A 21,201-nucleotide genomic window follows, 5' to 3' on the forward strand; every position below is an offset into this window, starting at 1 on the left:
AAATGGAGGACAAACAATGTTGGGAATGGGTATAAGGGGGCTCGGTAGGCACTCCTTGACCCTCTAGGTTTTCTGAGGGGGTCTTAGGAGGCCCATATAGGCGAGAAAAAAAAAGAATTTAATTTTTCGCGGGGGGAGCGCCCGGTACGCGCACCGGGGAGCGTATTCTGGTGAAAAATAGTGAAAAAAGTTAGAAAAAGATAATCATTTGGAGTGATCAGAGGTAGGGTAGCCCTGAAAAGAGCTTTTGGGTTCTGTGGCTGATTTAGGTACCTACAAGTAGGTACCAATGCACAGTCTTAAATTCAGGAGGAATATTCTATTCCCCTCATCTGAGAAGTGCACACCATCTGCTCTGTAGATATCTTGCATGTTGGAACCCATTCCATAGTCTCTCATGTAAGCAGAAACAGATTTATTCACATGTTTCTGTGCTTTTTCAAATTGTGGACAAAATTGGTTGGATCACTTCCATTTCTGTCTTTGGCATATATTGGAATATACCAAGGCAGTTTGTGGAAAAAGTGTCATCAATTGCCCAAAGGTTTCCTTTAAAAGCATCTCCAGACCTACCCCAGTCAAAGTGCCTAGGTCATTTCCACCACAGTGCAAAATTATGAGATTAGGGTGTGGCAGATGGTAAAAGGTTTTCACCAATGGTATCAATTGATGACATCTCAATCCTCTTTGGCTAATCCATTTTATGTGCACATTTGGTAAATCAAGGTTGTGAACATTTCTGGTAGCTGCATACCTTTGAGCCCAGTGAATGTAGCTATGTCCAATAATCCAGACGGAGTACATGGTGAGAGGAGGTTCTGGTGCAGTCAGATGAAGTGTAGGAATGAAATGGCAGTTGGAACAGTAGTAGTTTGCAAAAAAAAAACTGTGGAGTTTCAGTGCTCTTGAATGACAAGCAATGATTGGTGGATTCAGATAGTTGAAAACTGAAAGTTAGGGTGCATGGTTCTGTTGTGTGAAAGAAGTCATTTGAATGGTTAAAAAAAGTCATTTAAAGAAAGATTGCAGTGGATAAGCTGGTGTATTGAGAGGTCAAATATGCTTGCTGATTTGATTTGCAACATTGTAGAATAAACTTTTAACCCTGGGAGCTCAGTGAGGAGGGAGTTGCTATGGTAACAGGTAGAAAGGGCTGAGGGGGGAAAGGGTGTTGATTTGAAAATAGAGAGGGGAGAGTTTTAATTGGTTACCATGAGGAATATGTGTGTAGAATTAGAGGTTTTCTGTGCCATTAATGGTTGCAGTGCCTGGAGAACATACCTTTTGCTCTGCTAAAGAAATATTGGTGTGTGTATCTGACACTGTTCTGAATCTCCTAAAGCATTTGTAAAGGTGAGTTATGATTCATTTAGATAGAGAGTTCAGATTAGGAAGCACATTGATTTTCTTTGCTGTTGGTTTGTGTGATGCTTTTTGAAAATGCATGGTTTCTATATTTGTAAAATAGAGGATTTGTATTTTGTGAAATAGTGATGTTTCAGTAGTGAAGTTGAATGGTTGTACATAGGACTTGCACTCTGTATCTAGAATGTTATTTTAAAAATCAATTTTAGGGTAAATCAATAGGTTTCAGTAGTGAAAATGAATGCTTGTACATAGGACCTGTGTTCTTTTCCTAAAATGGTAATTGTAAAACGATTTTAGTGCAAAATAATGGTTTTTACTAGTGAAAATGAATGCCTGTAAATAGGATCTGTGCTCTGTTCATAAAATATTAAATAAAAAACGGTTTTAGGGCAAAAGAATGGCTTTCAGTAGTGAAAATGAATGCTTGTACATATGACCTGTGTTCTGTTCCTAAAATGGTAATTGAAAAACGATTTTAGTGCAAATCCATGGCTTTAACATTTTTAAGAAGGAATAAATAGTATGTGCTTAATTACATACAAATATTTGAATCTTTTACAAACATGTTACCTGTTTTACTTCAGATTGGGAAGCAGATTGAGTTTCTTTGCTGTTGGTTTGCTTAATTTTTTGGGTAATTTTTGGTAGGAATGTTTGCAAGAGATAGGAAATGTATTTTGTAAAATAGTGACTTTTCAGTACTGAAATGGAATGATTGTACATAGGACTTGCACTGTGTTTCTAAAATGTTATTGAAAAATCGATTTTGGGGCAAATTAATAGCTTTTACATTTTTGAGAAAAAATAAAAAATGTGTGCATGATTAAGTAAAAAAATTTGAAGCTTTCATAATCATGTCACCTGTGTTACCTCAGATTAGGAAGCACACTTAGAGCTTTATTTATGAAAATAGCGATGCATCATTTTTCACTGTGCACTCCTTGTGACACCAATGATGCATTATATTTAATGTATGACGCATCATGTTTCTAGGACTTACAGATAAGTCAGTATTTGTGATGTATCTGTAAGCGCAAAAGTGACGAATTGCTGGAGTGTGTCACAAAAATGACGCAACTCCAGCAATGCATCCTTTCACATGGGGAAAGCTCCATGTGAAAGCGTTTGCCTCAGTCTTATGTCTGCTGTGAGGCAGGCGCAAGATTTTGACTTAACAGTGTCCTAAAAGTGATGCAGTGAAATCTCATTGATTTCACTGCGTCACTATTACGAGGCTTTCTGCGGAGAAATTACCCCTCTGTGTACATTACACCTGACAGAGGTATAATGTGGCGCAGAGGTTTAAAAAGTGACGCATCTACATGCGTCACTTTTTAAATATGGCGCAACAAGGCACATGTTTTATGCCACCGATGCGTCACAAAAAGTGACGCATCAGCAGTGGAAAACTGATGCAAGGCTTTATAAATGAGGTTCATCTTTTTTTTGCACACTACTCCAGTTTAGTCCTGTCCACTGCACTCTTGGACACAAGCTTCACTTTTTGTGCTCCCCTGGACAGGCTTCATTACATCTGCACTCCTGCTTAGGGCTCATAATCTTTTTTTAGAATAACATTTGAAAAACAGAGGAAAGGTCATATGTATAAGCTTTTCATTACACTACTGAAACATTTTTGGGGCAAATTAATGTCTTTTACATTTTTGAGAAAGAATAAATAGTGTGTGAATGATTACATAATTTTTTTGACCTTTTCACAATCATGTCACCTGTGTTACCTCAGATTAGGAAGTAGATTGTGCAGATGAGGTGAGAAATGTCCAGAGGGACAGAGGAGGTGAGGCCTGTGTTCAAGACTGTAGTGGGAGAGAGACTTTTCTTGGAGAGCGTAAGTGGTGAGACCTGTGTCTAAGAGTGCAGTGGACTAGGCTTCATGAAGCCTATCCCCCACTGCACTCTTAGACACAGGTCTCAAGTTCTTTGCACCCGTGGACAGATCTCTCTTCTATTACACTCTTCAATAGAGGCCATACCTCTTGTGCACCCCTAGACAATCCTTACTTCATCTGCAACCCTGAATAGACTTCAACTAATTGGCATGCTTAGTCAAGCCTCAGCTTATTTACACCCTTGGACATGCGGTAGGATTGTTTGCAAGAGAGAGGAAATGTATTTTGTAAATTAGTGAGTTTTCAGTACTGAAATGGAATGCTTGTACTCCAGCAATGCATCCTTTCACATGGCGAAAGCTCCATGTGAAAGCGTTTGCCTCAGTCTTATGTCTGCTGTGAGGCAGGCGCAAGATTTTGACGTAACAGTGTCCTAAAAGTGACGCAGTGAAATCTCATTGATTTCACTGCGTCACTATTACGAGGCTTTCTGCGGAGAAATAACCCCTCTGTGTACATTACACCTGACAGAGGTATAATGTGGCGCAGAGGTTTAAAAAGTGACGCATCTACCTACATGCGTCAATTTTTAAATATGCCGCAACATGGCACATGTTTTATGCCGCCGATGCGTCACAAAAAGTGACGCATCAGCAGTGGAAAACTGATGCAGGGCTTTATAAATGAGGTTTATCTTTTTTTTGCACACTACTCCAGTTTAGTCCTGTCCACTGCACTCTTGGACACAATCCTCACTTTTTGTGCTCCCCTGGACAGGCTTCATTACATCTGCATTCCTGCTTAGGCCTCATAATCTTTTTTTAGAATAACATTTGAAAAACAGAGAAAAGGTCATATGTATAAGCTTTTCATTACACTACTGAAACATTTTTGGGGCAAATTAATGTCTTTTACATTTTTGAGAAAGAATAAATAGTGTGTGAATGATTACATAAAAAAATGTGACCTTTTCACAATCATGTCACCTGTGTTACCTCAGATTAGGAAGTAGATTGTGCAGATGAGGTTAGGAATGTCCAGAGGGACAGAGGAGGTGAGGCCTGTGTTCAAGACTGTAGTGGGAGAGAGGCTTTTCTTGGAGAGCGTAGGTGGTGAGACCTGTGTCTAAGAGTGCAGTGGACTAGGTTTCATGAAGCCTATCCCCCACTGCACTCTTAGACACAGGTCTCAAGTTCTTTGCACCCGTGGACAGATCTCTCTTCTACTACACTCTTCAATAGAGGCCATACCTCCTGTGCACCCCTAGACAATCCTTACCTCATCTGCTACCCTGAATAGACTTCAACTAATTGGCATGCTTAGACAAGCCTCAGCTTATTTACACCCTTGGACATGCATCACCTCATCTGCACCTACTTACTATTAATTATACTCAATACATTGAGGCCTGTTCAGAGGACAGAGATGAGGTAAGGCTTGTCCAAGGGTTAGAGGAGGTTAGTCCTCTTCACTGTAGTCATGGACACTGAATGCTTGTACATAGGACCTGCACTGTGTGTCTAAAATGTTATTTAAAAAACGATTTTAGTGAAAAACAATGACTTTTAGTTTTTTGAGAAGGAATAAATAGTGTCTGCATGATTAAATACATATATGTAATCCTCTCATAAAAATGTCACCTGTGTTACCTTAGATTAGGAAGTAGATTGTGTAGATGAGGTGAGGCATGTCCAGAGGGACAGACGAGGTGAGGCCTGTGTTCAAGACTGTAGTGGGAGAGAGGCCTTTCCTGGAGAACATAAGTGGTGAAGCCTGTGTATAAGAGTGCAGTGGACTAGACTTCATGAAGCTTATCTCCTACTGCACTCGTAGACACAGGTCTCACTTTCTTTGTACCTGTGGACATACCTCTCTTCCACTACACTCTTCAATGCATGTCTCACCTCTTCTGCACCCCTGGAGAATCCTCACTTGATCTGTAACCCTGAATAGATTGTTTGCTTTTTGTCATTGCTTTGTTGTTTGATTTTAGTGGTCTATAATGTGCTATTTTTTTCTTTAACACAGATTGAAAACAAGATTTTAAGAGTAAGGAAAGATGCCCTCAAGGCAAAGAACAAGAACATTTGAAATACGGTTACAAACAAAAACAGCATCGAAATAACAGCAGTCCTACACAACAAGAGCTTTGTGATTCTTTAAATCTCTTTTTTACAGATAAAATTACCACTATAAAAGAGAGTATATTTAATGTCCCCGTTTCTGCTCCTTTGGATGACAGCTATTACAACACGACTACATTAGATACATTTCCTATGATTGACACAAAAGTACTGTCTGATTTATTAGTACGGGTTAAATCTGGATTACCCGATGACATCTGTCCCCCACATATATTCAGAGAGGTAGGACTAGCCACTCCCCAAGTTGTACTATCATTGTTGAACGAATCACTTACACAAGGCAAGGTCCCTAGTAGTTTTAATAACGCCTTGCTCATCCCACTGATAAAAAAAACAGGAGCAGACCTACTGGATCCGATAAATTATAGGCCTATATCCCTGAGGGGACCCGCCTTAAAATGGATCACTTCCTTTATAACAGGACGCTCGCAATCAGTGAGACTTGGCACTTTTACAGCTCCCAAAATTCCAGCCACATGTGGGGTCCCTCAAGGATCCTCATTATCACCGTTATTATTTAATCTTTACCTCTGCCCATTGCTTTATTCTTTAAGGAGCTCCAAAGTTACCATTTACAACTATGCGGATGACCTCCAACTTGTCTTTTCTCTCAACACTGCTGACTCCGTGACAGAATTCCAGAACACTATGACACATATACAGAGGTGGATGAACCTTAACCATCTAAAACTTAACCCAGGTAAGACAGAGTTGATCCTGCCTGGGAAAAGTGAATTGAGTTGGGGCCCATGTTTTTGGCCATCTGACATGGGAGCTCCTCCCATAAAATCCACCTCTGTTAAAAGTCTGGGGGTCACGTTGAGCGCAGATCTCTCTTTGAAAAGACAAGTTGGAACAGTAGTCTCCGCTAGTTTTTTCCAACTTAAAAAAACAAAAAAAATAGCCCAGTTCCTGACACAATCTGCTCTTATTCAGGTAGTCATCGCCCTTGTTCTTTCCCGGCTGGATTTTTCCAACAGTCTCTATCTAGGACTCCCCGTAGGCCAGCTGAAAAGACTTCAGCTTGTTCAAAATCAAGCAGCCAGGCTGATTTGCAGACAATCTAAATGGCAGTCCATCAGGCCTGGCCTGGAAAGATTACATTGGCTACCTGTAAAACAAAGGGTTGAGTTTAAGACTGGATGTATCATTTTTAAAGCTTTGCAGGACCTGGGCCCCAAATTCATCAGGAAACTTGTCTCTAGGTACAACCCTTCATTAAATCTTCGCTCGGCGCACAAAAGCTTTTTGGTTGTCCCTTCCTTTAAGAAAAAACGTCTGGGGAGCAACTGTTTCCAGCTACCTTCTGGAATTCTCTCCCCCTGCCTATAAGGCAGAGCCCTGATCTTCTTATTTTTAGACACCTTCTTAAGACTTGGCTTTTTAAACAGGCTTACTGTTAGAGTACTAATTGTGTTATGTTTCTCTCCGATAGCGCCATGAAGCCCACGGGCGTACGTGCGCTTAATAAATGAATTTTAACATAACATAACATAACATAACAAAGACTTCAAAAAACAGGAAAAAAGCTCCTGGTAAGATAACTAAGTCTTTCTTACGGAACATATGTAGAACAAAAAAAATTTTTGGACAGCATGTAGAAAAAGAGAAGGAGAGAGTAAGTTTGAAAAGGAAGGAGAGGCCCTCAAAAAATGTTACTACTGGAGCAGGAGAGAATAATATGTATCGGAATAGAAGGCAGAATCAGTTTAGAGACATTCGTAAACGAATGTTTCGCAATAGGGTGGTTTTAAATTTGTTAAAAAACATTAGGAAAGGAAAACAGAGAGCTGCTTTTTATAAGAAAAAGAAAAATGTAGAGAAGATTGTTGATCAGGCTTTTGAAGTTAAGAAAAAAGTATTTATTTTAATAATCAATAGAATTAGGACACTTAACAAGACAATTCATGTTTTTAAATCAAACAGTAGATGGAAAAGAGTAATTAATCGGACTAATTTTTGTAAAGTTTTTTCAGGAGAATGGATGCACAGTTCAAGTTTAGAGCCATTTTTTAATGAGGAGACTTACTTTCAGGAGAATGATTTAGTGCATGCAGTTGACACCAGTGGTCGAGCATATGAGGTGAAAGACGGTTGTCCGATTGAAAAAGAGAAACTTGTGCCTAGAGAACCAGAAGAGGTGTTAACTGATGAAGTTTTAGGGAAACGTACTAAGGGTCCAGTGTACACTTGGAAGTGTAGTCGTATTTGTAGTGTGCGACAGGAATCAATTGATTTGTTTTGTAATTTCTTACGTACATATAGTAAGAAAAGTCTGAAGCAGAAAATGAAGTTGTTGCAAGATTTAGATCCTTGCAGACTGAGAGAAAAGACAGGTTTGCAAGGCTATTCACTGGCTTGTCTTTCTAGAAAAGTCTGTCAAAGTGTTTTTCATCGTTTTAGGATGTTAGCAGTGCATCATACAAAAATGAGGAAATTAGTGAGAATGTTGTATTATGCAAAAAGTCCAGCACTTAAGCTTAAACAATTAAACAGTGCTCTTTTGCATGGAACTGAATTAGATGTGAAGAAGATTTGTGAAGAAATTGAGATTTCTTATTTTGGTGAAAAAGAGGACAGTGTAGAAATTGACATAGAAATTCAAGGTAATGTGGAAGACAATGTACAGATTTCAAGTACAGAAAAGTTTGACCAAGAAATTAACAGGTTTAAGGTGAAATCAAGTGAAAGGCCGAATTTTACTTGTGTGTGTTGTCGACGAACTCATTATAAGCATCAAACTAGATTCGTTGATTTATACGTAAAAAGTGAAAAGATAAATAATTATGAGTGGAAGGATTTTGCTACTTATTTGTGGGTGGAGAATTGTTTTGATTTGATTTCTGATCAGCGTATTTGTAAATATTGTTATGATAAATTAAATCAAAACAGAATGCCTGCTAGAGCTGTTCATAATAATCTGGAGTTGGTAGACATTCCTCCTGAATTGATGGATTTAAATACATATGAGTCTATTTTGATTCAATGTGTCCATCCTTTTCAGGCTATTGTTCGCATGGAGCCTAAGATAGGGAAATTGCCTCCTTCAGATTTACAGAGAGGATTAAAGGGAAGAGTTGTCTATTTGCCTCTAGATTTCAAGATAAATATTGATACCATTGGTGTAGAGAAAGTGGAAGAGGAACCTCTGGTTATTCTAGTTAATGGGGTTCCGACGAAGAGTAAGAAAATCTGGCAAGATTTAGTGGATATTAGGAAAGTCAAAAAGGCAACATTGTATTTGGTCAAAAATAATGAGTACTACAAATATGTATGTGTTGAAGCAGAGGAAACAGCTGCAGATGAAGACAGTGATTGTTCAGCTGGCCAAATTGAAAAAGTTGATGTATCAAGAAGTGAAGAAATATATGAACATTATACTGTTCATCCTTTGCATTCCAAAGAAGTGATGGGGAATGCAATTGACTTGTTTCAAATGAAAGCAGCAAAAGGAAGTCCCATTAGTGTATGGGAAGAAAGTTTGGAAGCTCGTTGTTTTCCACATTTATTTCCAACAGGTCGAGGTGGACGATATGACGATCGACCACTACAAATTCCTGCATCTGAATACCGAACTGTATGATTATATGCTGAAGATCCAAGGTTTCGTCAATGCATTCCCTATTTGTTTCATCTACTGTATGAAAGTGACTTGTCTGGGCTTTCTTATGCAGTAAACCATATACTGAAAAGTGGAGCACATTTGCAAAATGTTTCGGCGAGGGACTTTATGGAGAAAGTGAATCTGCAAGATAATATTTTGGAATCCCATTTAATCAATCTCATGGCTTGTCAGCGTGGTACAAACGAGTATTGGTTCCATCGTCATGGGGAATTGAAATGTATGCTAAGAAACTTCGGAACTCCTACATGGTTCCTAACTCTTAGCTGTGCCGAGTATGCATGTGACGACTTACTTCAATTTCTACGAGAGGCAAATGCAAATATTCAAAATATAGAATTCAAAACTGCTGGAGAACTGTGTTCTTTGGATCCAGTGAATGTATGCAGATATTTCAATCATAGATTTGAAGCTATGATGTCTTTTATTACCAAAAAAAAAAATCCTCCCCTTGGAGAGGTTTTGGATTTCTTTTGGAGGAAGGAGTATCAAGCGAGAGGTGCTCCTCATATACATATGTTGTTGTGGATTAAAGATGCACCCAAATTTGGAACAGATTCGGATGAGACAGTGATGAGCTTCATTGAAGAGTATTCAACATGTGCTGTTCCGAAAACTACAGAAGAAAACAGTTTAAGGCAACAAGTTTTACGCTTTCAATCCCATCGTTGTGGAAAGTACTGTCGTCGAAAATTCAGAAACAAGGACAAGTTCTAAACAAAATGTCATTTCGGCTTTCCACGACCAGTGATTTCTAAAGGAAGAGTAAATAATTTGATGTCTTCTCTGCGACATACTGTGACTAGGAAATCACCAAAAAATACATACAATTTAAAAAGAAACGAAGACTCCAAGTACATCAACGACTACAACCCAGTGATTTTGTCCATGTGGAATGCTAACATGGATATTCAATTCGTTGCTGACAACTCTATTGCTGTGGCTCGATATGTGACGTCTTACATCACAAAAAAAGAAAAGACAGAACTGAAGGAAATGTGGGAGGACATTTCACATGAAAAGAGTCTAAGCAAGAAATTATATAGTTACAGTCTGAAGATGTTGTCGCATCGAGAAATTGGAGCATATGAATGTTCTGATCGATTGTCATCAGCAAGTCTCTATGCCAAATCTAGAACCATCATTTGGATAAGTCTAGGTCTTGCTGCAACACAAAACCGAGTTTTGAAATCTGTACAAGAGATAGAGTATTTGGCAGAGAAAGAACCAGAAAGTACAGATATTTTGAAGACAAACATGTTGGATACATACTATCCAAACAGAAGTCCTCACCTTGAGAACGCTTGTCTCTATGAAGTTCTGCAAAGATATATTTATAAGAGGAACATCAGAGAAGATATCAATAATGGAATATATGCTGTCATTGGATGTGAAGGATGTTTAGTGAAACAGAAAAAAGGTCATTTGATTAATCATCGAAAATTGAGTTGTGAAAATCCAGATAAAAGAGAATTTTACTATTTGGCTCTTTTGCAACTCTTTAAACCATGGCGTAAAGAAGAGGAACTACTTGGAGATTTTCTCTGTTATGAAGACTCTTTTAATGCAACCAAGGATACCATAGAATGTCCTGTTTTTCCAAATTATCTGCAAATGTTGAATGAAGAAATAGAGCAAGAAGCAACAATTGCTGCAGAGATTGCGAGAGACAGTTCTCAAGACAGTCAGAGTTCTGCTTCATTGAGTCAGGCTCCATTAGGAGAACCAATTATCCAAAATGAAGCTGCCACTGCCATGGATGAGGTGGAAAGAGCTATGGAGCAAGCTCAAGAGGATGTAATTAATTTAGAAGATTTGGTGAAACAATTAAACCTTGAGCAGAAACAGATATATGACAAAGTCACAGAAGAGGTTGAACATGGATTCAGTCATGAGAAGAAAGAGTGCCCATGTACATCATTTAAGCCTGTCCGACTGTACGTGAGTGGAGAAGCGGGAACTGGAAAAAGTTTTCTGATTAAAGCAATTGCAACTTATCTGCAGAAAAGGACTGAATCACCGCTATCTTGTGCTGTTACCGCTCCAACTGGGCGGGCAGCACATAATATTAAAGGGATTACTTTACATCGTTTACTGATGCTGCCAGTGGAGCATGATAACAAATTGCAATACCACAAGCTATCTGGAGATGCGTGTTGTGAAGTTTCGAGAATCCTGAAGAAAATGAAACTTCTTATCATTGATGAAGTAAGCATGGTCTCAAATGTAATGCTTGCTTTTGTGCATTTGAGAATGCAAGAAATTCTTAGAACAGACCATGATGTCTTATTTGGAGGAAAACACATTATCGTTTTTGGAGATCTACTGCAGTTGACTCCAGTGAAAGGTCACCCAGTGTTTAAAATGGTCACGCATGAAGATACCAGGAAGTGCCTAGGAAGCATTGGAAACGTTAATATATGGTTAAATTTCAAATATGCAGAACTACTCCAAAATATGTGGTAGGCAAAGGATGAAGATTACAAAAATATTCTACAAGATGTAAGAATCGGAAAAATAAGTCAGCATGGGAAAGAAGCTTTACATGGACGATTAATTTCTAATTTGTACCCAAATGAAAACATTCTTCCAGAGAATATTTTTAAGAAAATTAACGAGAAGAAATCTGCCATATGTTTGATGCCTATTCGGAAAGAATGTTCCATGTTCAACAACAAAATGTTGAAGTTAGAAAATGAAGAGATAGTGAAACTGGAAGCTATAGATAAAATAGAGCATATGGGAGCAACAATTATTTTGTCAGAAAATTTGAAATCAAAATTGGATTCATTAGAGAAGACTATATCTAAAACTGCTGGTTTTGAAAAGACTCTGAATGTGTGTTTAAATTGTCGTATCATTTTGAGAAGGAATTTAAATGTTGAAAGAGGTCTGGTAAATGGAGCAATGGGTCATGTTGTTGGTTTTGTGAATTACAAAAATAGAGATGGAATTGAAATTTTAAAAATTAAATTTGATGGCATTGACGAAATAGAACAAATTTGTCGTTGTTGAGCTAGATTTTTGCTTGTGAAAGACTTATATGTTCGCCGAAAACAGTTTCCTGTTTGTTTGGCATATGCAGTGACAATTCATAAATCTCAAGGTTTAAGTGTAGATAGTGCTCTGGTGAACATTGGAAGTTCTGTGTTTAAAGAGGGTATGGCATATGTGGCATTATCACGAGTCAGAACTTTATCAGGATTGTACTTGATTGAGTGTGATGAAACAAAGATTTGTGCTGATCAAGATTGTGTTAAAGAATACAATAGGTTAAGAAGAGAGTATGCTCCACATTTGCCTCAATATCCTCTGTTTGAAAAACGTGTGATAGGCCGAAAAAGAAGAAATGAGATTAATTGCAGTGAGGTACTAGCAAAAAGGCAAAAAGTAGATAAAACTGTAATTGTAAAGAGAAAGAAAAAGGATTCTGTTGAAGATGTTATTGGATTTCAGTTTGAAAACAGTTCTGGTGTCAACTGCTATGATAATGTAGTAGTTAATGTTGGTTTTTTTCTTCAAAATTTACAAAAACAGATTGTCGAAAATCGGGATCAAACATTGTGCTGTTTATTGAATTCCGTGTTAGAGAAATGTAGCAGTGATAGAACAAAAATAGAAAGTGTTTCAGAAATTAGAAATCTTCTAGACATATGTTAATTCAGCAGGATTGTCAGGAATTTTTAATGTATATGTTTGATGTATTGGAAGATGAAGGAGTAGATATAAAAAATCTTTTTAACCTTTCTTATCAATGGCAACATGACTGTGATAACTGTACTTCATCAAGTACTACTAGAATACACACTGAAAGATTTATATATTTGACTTTACCAGACTGCAAATCAGTGTCTTTCAATAATCTAGTTAAAGCAGCTGATCACAATATGGTGTGTACCCAATGTAAGTCTGCAATGCTGTCCACATTATTTCTACAAAGTTATGGTCACTATGTCATTTTAATGTTCCAAAGAAGTAGACCTGATGGAACGAAATTGACAACTTCTATTAAAAATGTTGTGGCTTCTCAGTTATCAATTTCAAGAAGAACGTTTCGAACTGTAGCTATTATTTATCATGACGGTCCTTCAACAACATCAGGGCATTACACATGCTATTTAAAAAGTTGCAAAGGTTGGACCCTTTGTAACGATACTCATTTGACTTTTAAACAACGTTTGCCTTTTGACTTAAAAAATTCATATCTAGTGTTTTTAGAACCGAAATTTAAGTAAAGGTAATTGGCGTATGAAGACGGGAGCAGTTAATAAAGGTTAGTTTGCTATTTAAAAACGGTAATTTCAGAGTTTCTTTAAATTAATTTGAAAGTATGCTCATACATCTAACACTATTTGGCCTAAAGGAAAAGTTAAGGAATGAGCAAAGAGTCATGAGTGAAAAAAGAAGTATATGAAAATAATGAAAATATTTCAGATGTTCTTGGAGCTTTTCTTCTAGAAAGTCGATGAAATGGAATTTTTAGTAAACAGCAGAGTACTTTCCAACGAGAAGCGGACCTTCATGATATACTATTTGGCCTAAAGGAAAAGTAAGTGAATCAAAGATTAGTGTATATTTGTTATTTGTAACTTTGGATGGTTTTTTTTAAAACACAATCTTGTAATATGATGAGTAGTTTGAACTCACTTTTTTAAGTGAAATTCAATATATTCTGAGAACAGCAAAAATAAACTATGTAACATGTTGTACAAGTTAATCTATAGTTTGTATTCTGTAATTTAAATTATGTTCCCATTGTCTCACATTCACTTTTCTTTTTCCACCCTCTTCCAGCTTTTTTTACTCATTTATAATGTCTTTCTTTCACTCTCTTTCAACCCCGTACCTTTACTCCACTTCTTTCACAACCCCTCATTCTCATTTCAACTGTCTGCATCCCCTCTCTCCCTTGCATAACTTTTCAGCTTTTAGTCTCTCTGCTTTACTTCCCTTTTCCGTATTTTCCTCCTTTGCTCTTTTAGTAATTCCTCTTTACTCACTCAGCAGTATTGTCGCACTCTATCACTATAAATCACCCACTCTCCCTCGCTTATCTTTGTTTGCTCCTTTCTTTTGACCTCTTCTCTCTATTTTTCGTTCACTACCTCTATGTCCTCAGTGCCTCACTCTCCTTGTGTTATGTTCACTTGTGTTTATCTACCTTCTATCATTTCTTTTACAACAACTTCACTGCTCCTCTGTCATCGTTCTTCATCCCATTTCTTTTACTCTGGTTCCATTACTATCCCTCATTTCCTTTCTTTCAATGTCTTTCTCTTTACTTTCATCACCAAATTATTTTGTCTCAGTACCACTGTTTTAGTCGTCTTCTCCTCTCTTTCCTTTTTTTGCTCCCTTACTCGTTTCCTTTGCTCACTTATTGTACTCCACCTCACTCAGTTTTTCTCTTAGTGTGTCTGTCTACTAACTTCCTCACTCCATTTCCCTCAATCATTGTATATTATCCTCTCTCTCTTCATCCCTTCACTCTATGACTGTTCTTCACTTACTCTCAGTTATCTTCTATTCCTCATTCTTCTAAATGCATCCTTAATTAGACTCTTTTCCATCTCTGTCATTCTCTTTTTACTTACTACTGTTTCCTGACTTAGTTTTACTAACTCACAATGTTTTAGTATCTTTCTTACCTTCAGTTCATTTCTCTGTTCTTCTGTTCCTCTCTGTCAGTGAATCTATATGCCTTACTCTTAGTAATTTGCTCTCCTTCTATTTCTTTTTCTCTCTTTTTCTCATTCTACCTTACTTTATTTCCCTTTCTTGGTCCTTCACTCTTACTTTATTTCTAAATACACTGTTATGATTTTTAACCTCTTCATTTGTATCTTTTAATTTAAAATACATATTTTACTAATTATAACTTATTTTTTCTTTTCTCTTTCACAGATACACAGTGTAGTAAAAAAATGTAATTACAGTTACATTTATTATACGGTAAGTGTGACTAAAAAAATGTAGTTTGTCATCACCCTTTGCTTTAAGCTCACTAATATTTTCTGAACCAACCTCACTCCTGTTTCTTTACTCTGCTTCCCTCACTTTTTCATATTCTCCATGTTTACTCCCCTTTCCCTATTTCCCCTCTCATATTCAACTTCTTTCAGTCCCTATTCTTTACTTCACTTACCCTCTGTTTCCTTCCTTTGCTTCTTCACTCATTCTGTTTTTCTTAATTATTTACTTCACTCCTACACACACACCTCATCCCCCTCCCAACACATACACACACCTCTGACATACACCCCACATACACACCCCACACACACCTCATACATACACACACTTCCCCACACACACTACTCTCACACACACACACATTCCATATACACACATACATCCCACACACATACTCCCCACACCCATACACCCCTCACACATATCTCACATACCCTCACCTCCACCCACACCGAAGTACCCCACACACTCACACCCACAGACACACCTTACACACCCACACCCCGACCTACACCCACTGACTCCCTATAAGTCACACATACTGCATTACTTACCTTTCTTTGCTGTGTCACTCAGACCTATTCAGGCCCTTTTTCCTTTACTGTCTCTGTCCTTTCTCTTTATCACTCCCCATGTGTTATCCTACTTCAATTTTTTACCCTCTTTCACCCCTCTTTACTTATACTCACTGCTCTTTTCTTACCCTCTCTCACCGTTGTTCATTTATCCCGGATCCGTCACTACCCTTCATTCCCCATTTTTTACTGTCCTTTCTTTTTCTTTCAACACCCACTCACATTCTCTCACTATCTCTACTTTAGTCTTCTTCCTCTCTCTTCCCTTCTTTCGCTTCCTTATTCATTTTCCTTTTCTCACTTTCACCCTATTACACCTTCTCTGTTTTTTACTATGTAATAAACAATCCTACTGTGTTTCTCCCTCTAGCTCTCTTTCTCTTAACATTACTGTCTTTGTGTTCTTCCCTCATGCTAACTCCTTCATTAATTTTTTTTTCTTTTTTTTTTGGGTGCGCTCCCTGGTGCGCGCCCCAGTGCACGTACCGGTACGCGTACCCTGCAGAAAAAAGATTGACACAGATTCATTAAAAATATAGGTTTATTTTTATAAAGTAAAGGTAGTTCTAAAAAGAACTGTTTTTTTTCTTCTTTTTGTTGTTTTATATTTTTTTATGTTTTTTTGAACATTTTGTACTTTTTTTGACTTTTCTGAACACTTTTATATTTTTTTTGTATTTTTTATGGGGAGAAACAAAAATCAGGGAATTGTAAATGGCTCAATTGGAGCATAAAAAAATCAGGAAAAATTAGTTTTTTTTTGGACACTTATGGTTATCACCAGCAACCATGATAAGTTTGATGCTTTCCTCACCATAGCAAAGTGTCTTGTTACAATATTTGCATGCGATTTTGTAATCGCCAAACTTTGGTTGAATAGTAACCAATGTGTCTCTTGCCCCCGGACCCGATGAAGTGGGTTGTTTTGATGTTGAGAGTCTAGACGTTGATGGGGGTAGCTTACTGCAGAGGTCCCTTAATTCTGCATTAGAATAATTGTTTGGATGCCAACGCATCATGTGGCGAATCATGGTGTGATTCCCGAAGGAATACTTTGTGTTAGGGTTCCCCCTGGATAGCTCAGCACCACAAATTAAACAAGTCACCTTTGCAGCGTTGACTTTTTTTAAACCCCTTGGGATTTTGTAGAACTCCCATATAAAGTGCTCTTTTGGTTTGTAGGGCTGTTTATCTTCAGGCAGGTACTCCCTTGTCTGTGCCTCCTCTTCATCATCCTCCTCCTCTTCCTCTTGACCACCAATGTAATCTTCTGGTGGTCTTTTAGATGGTGGTGGTGGTGGGGCAGATGCTCCAGCTGCTGCTGCTACTGTAGCCATTTTCTACTAGTAAAGAGTATAGATAGAACTCGAAACAGGTCTTCCTCAGTCAAAGGACAAAGTCAGAATAAGGAAAAAAGGTGGGGGCTTTCATCATTTGGAAAACAAATCTGTTCTGGACCAATGAAAAGTGTTATTTTCAAGTCACATGATCCAGGCTTTCATCATTTGGAAACCAAAACTGATCTGCACCAATGAAAAGTGTTATTTTCAGATCACATGACCCGACGCGCTTATGCTACGCGCCCCGGGGCGCGCCCGTAGGCGGGTCGCGTAAGCGAGTCGAAATGTTGCGCGATCGTATGCGATCGCGTGCTTCCGGGTGCGCTTACGAAGTGCGTCCTATGACGCATCACGCGGCTACGTGAAACGTCACGATGTTGTTTTCGTTCGCGGGAATAGCGCTAAAGGGACGCTCACCGGTACGCGCCCCGGGGCGCGCCGAAACATTGCGCTTACCCGTGCGTTCACCGGTACGCGCCCGGGGCAAAAAAAAAAAAATATTACATATTTACACAATATTAAATTCGTTATAAAAAATATTACTTTTCATACCTATAGAGATTTGCTATTAAAAAACCATTGAAATTCACTGAAAAAACCATAGGTTTCACATCAGTTATAGTTAGGAATTAGCATTAAAAAAACCTATTAAATTCACTGAAAAAACCATAGGTTTCACACCAGTTATAGTTAGCTGGAAATTTTACTCGCATAAAATCTTTGAAATTCCCACGTTATAGTTAGTTGGACTCACTATAACTTGCGCGTGCAATGCACTGCTGATGACGTCACATATTACATCACTCATGACATGGTCAGTGACATCACTCATGACATCACTGATGACACCATCCTTGTGACAGAGTGACAGAGCTCCTTTCACTGTAATATAACCCTTGAAACATATTCAAAAATAGAAACTAAAATTTTCAAAAAAATGGAGATACCCATACCAGTTACAACAACCAATTCAATAATTCCACCATCTATATACACATGCACTGATTCACCAACAGTTCTATATAGTCACTCATATATATACTCACTCATCATATGTAGTGATACACCTATACATCCTGTTACACACCGACAGTCATCCAAAAGTTACTCACACATGCAAATTAACTGTTGAACATCCATTTATTTGCATATACAGCTATACACACACTACCACTTTACTTCTAAGGAAACTTACACATACTTACTCTCTTAAACAATCACTTATAGAAACACATACTAATTTAAATAGGAACTCTTACAATCTCTAACTCTCAGATATACTCACTTATATACATCAATATTCACATACACTAGATTAAAACATATGTAGTTACTGATAAAGAAACTAGTGAGACACTCATTCACTCAGTAACACACACATATACACAGTCATCCACCCATACAGTCCTGCACATATGCTGTCTTCAAAACACATACAAAGAGAGAGTCAGTCATTCATGCATCTATGTGCTAAGTAATACCTCCACCAAACCATACAAACACTCATACTGATACTAAGAAAAACATCTAATAACCTATATACATACACATGTACCTACTCAACAAGCCATGCAACCACTTATACACAAAGTGAAACACTAATACATATATTTAAATATTTAAACATTTATTTATTTATTTATTTATAGGTTTGTATAGCGCTATGAATAAACTCCCGAAGGAGTATCTCCGCGCTTATGACACCTAGAGTAGAGAGCTTAGGAGGAGCAACGGGGAAATAATGTAATACTTTAATACCAGAGACCTAGTAGGAAGCCAACGGATAAATGCTTAGCATAGGCTAAACAGAAAAGTTTTCAGACATTTTCTGAATTCCAGATGACTCCCACATTGTTTTAAAGAAAGCGGGAGGGAATTCCAAAAGCTTGGGCCTATCACAGACAAGGTCCTACCTCCTTGCCTTGCTTTGGTGATTTTAGGAATGTTTAACAAGAGCTGTTCACCAGACCTAAGGGTACGCATAGGAACATAGGGAACAAACTTTGTAGCAAGGTACTCTGGTCCCAATTCATTGAGGCCTTTGTGGATTATACAGCCGATCTTAAACTTCACTCGCTGCCGAATTGGCAACCAGTGAAGTTTGTGCAATAAAGGTCTAGAAGGAGACCTGGGGGGGCATTAAGCACCAACCTCGCTGCTGTATTTTGTACCACCTGTAGGCGGTTGAGAACCTCTTCATTAGCTCCTGCCAAGAGACCATTGCAGTAATCAAGACGGCTGATAACCAGAGCTTGAACCAAGGTTCTCCTATAAGAATCCGGGAGGAAAGGAAAAATCCTCCTGAGGAGACCTATTACGTGGAAACATGTTCCTACAGTAATGGAGACATGATGTTTCATGGTCAACTCTGGTTCCAGTCTGACTCCTAGATTCTTGATCACTGTTTTGGGCTCAGGGACTGGGCCCAGATCGAGAGGCCACCAGTCAGGGGACCATTGGATCTTAACATCACCAAAAAGCATAACCTCCATTTTTCCAACGTTACATTGGAGGAGATTGGCGGACATCCATCTTGCAACTGCCTTCATTCCATCGGAGAAAGATTGTATTATCTCCGGTGTAAGATGTTTAAAAGGAAAGAGCAGCTGCGTATCATCAGCATATGATACTGGGTGCAATCCGTAAGCTCTAGTGACATCTGCCAAGGGGGCCACATAGGTGTTGAACAGGGTTGGGCTCAAGCAAGAGCCCTGCGGAACCCCCTTGGTGATGTTAACCTCCTCCGACCTAAAATCACCCATGGTGACAGATTGGGTGCGGTTGGAGAGAAAGCTTCTGATCCAATCCAGTGCCATACCACCGATTCCACTCTCAGACAGGCGTTCGATAAGAATGTTGTGCGAGATAGTATCGAACGCTGCCGATAAGTCTAGGAGTACCAGGATCACAGAGTAACCTTTGTCCTGGTACAACCGAAGATCGTCTGTAATCGACAGCAAGGCCGTTTCGGTGCTGAATTTTGGCCTAAAACCTGACTGAGATGGATCGAGGTAGCCAGATTTTTCCAAATAGGTGGATAGGTGTTTATTGGAATGCTCTCTAATATATGTATTCACTAAGATACACTTAATAAACCAGTTAATCAATCATTTTTTTTTTAAAACCATCCATATAAACACTTATTTAAACATTTATTCTTCCATCAACTTTTACATATACATATATAACACATATTTATTTTTTAAAAAGACACATATTCACTGGATGGTGTCATCAGTGATGTCATGAGTGATGTCACTGACCATGTCATGAGTAATATGTGACGTCATCAGCAGTGCATTGCACGCGCAAGTTATAGTGAGTCCATTGAAATGAAATTAAATGAAATTTAGGTCTTATATAGCGCATGGCTGCCCGTGAGCGTCCCAGCGCTGAAATTGCAGAACTTCTGAGGGTGAAGACGGGGAAGGGAAGAGGTTATTGCGGGAAGAGGTGAGTTTTTAGGAGCTTGCGAAATTTCAGAAGATTGGACTCAGAGCGAAGGTGAAATGGCAAGGCATTCCAAGAGGTGGCCACATTGACCGAAAAACGGCGTCCTCCAGTTCGGGCTTTTCTGATTTTGTGGACCGTGGCCAGATGACCTTGAGCTGAGCGAAGGGGCCTATTGGGTCTGTATGGAAAGATCATGTTTTTTAACATTGGAGGCCCTTGATTTTGCAAAGCTTTATGGGCCGTGCAGAGGGCCTTAAATTTGACCCTTTCGCGGATCGGCAGCCAATGTAGTGCCTTGAGGGCGGGTTTGGCTGAGACCCTGCGAGAGGTCCCAGTAAGAATCCTAGCTGCGGCATTCTGTGTTCTTTGAAGAATGTTGATCGTGGATTCCGGGGCAGCAAGAAAGAGAGCATTGCAATAAAAAGACTAGACCTTGAACGAGCAATTTCTGGGAGGGTCCTGGAAGTAAAGGGAGGATCTTTCTAGTGGAACGCAGAAGCCCCACACAAGTGCCAGCTGTTTTTTTCGCTTGCGTTTTGAGGGATAGGTCCTGTTCAAGCCAGAAACCTAGACTTTTTAATTCAGTCTTGGGTTGAGGGAGGGGGCCTAAGCATGCTGGCCATATAGCAGGTGGAAAGAAGATATTTTATTTCCCATTAACTATAACGTGGGAATTTCAATGGTTTTATGCGAGTACAATTTCCAGCTAACTATAACTGGTGTGAAACCTATGGTTTTTTCAGTGAATATATCACCTTCCTTGCTGCACCCGCCTGAGAAGAGTGAATGGCGCTTTGATGGGAAAGAGCGTCGCAGAAGTACTGCATTTCGCCGAGCACCGCCACGCAACGAGATGTAACGAGCCCAGAAATGGCG

General features: G+C 38.7%; 1 protein-coding gene across 1 annotated transcript in view; it reads left to right on the forward strand.

The window, feature by feature from the left end:
- The window catches only part of IL1RAPL1 (interleukin 1 receptor accessory protein like 1), a 2,344,491-nt gene that overhangs the window by 1,777,335 nt on the left and 545,955 nt on the right, over window positions 1-21,201 (forward strand). The gene's annotated exons all lie outside the window — the stretch shown is intronic.

The sequence above is a fragment of the Lissotriton helveticus genome, chromosome 8 (genome assembly GCF_964261635.1).
Source record: "Lissotriton helveticus chromosome 8, aLisHel1.1, whole genome shotgun sequence".
In the NCBI taxonomy this organism is placed as follows: domain Eukaryota; kingdom Metazoa; phylum Chordata; class Amphibia; order Caudata; family Salamandridae; genus Lissotriton; species Lissotriton helveticus.